Raw genomic sequence first — 436 nt, forward strand, 5'->3', positions numbered from 1 at the left:
ACGCTCGAGCTAGAATCAGTCACGGAGGCGTAATGGTTGATTGAAAAGATTATTTACTTACACCGGAGATGGTCGCGGTGCAGGCTGGACAGTTTCCCAGGTACAGCTCCGCTTCCTTCCTCGTTGGAGGACTCTAAAACTTGGTTCCCAGGATCCTCGGAGTAGTTCAGACTCCGTGGTGTCGATAACTGGGTTCTAGGGTAGGGATTCGTCTGGGCTGCGGGGTTCAGCAATTGGAGCCTCTATCGCCTTCTTAAGAAAGACGCGCTGGGTTCGAAAGGACCCACAGCGCTTAGAGATCCGTCTCTCCGTCTCTGTCCGTCTTTCTCTCCAACTTGGGCGGAAACCAGCCAAGCCTTTTGTATGGCTAGCAAGCCAATAGCTAGCCGCCATGTGTGCCTAAATTAAGACCGGCCAATAATGTGGCTCAAATCTC

Source organism: Alligator sinensis, unplaced genomic scaffold, assembly GCF_000455745.1.
Source record: "Alligator sinensis unplaced genomic scaffold, ASM45574v1 scaffold67_1, whole genome shotgun sequence".
Classification (NCBI taxonomy): Eukaryota; Metazoa; Chordata; order Crocodylia; family Alligatoridae; genus Alligator; species Alligator sinensis.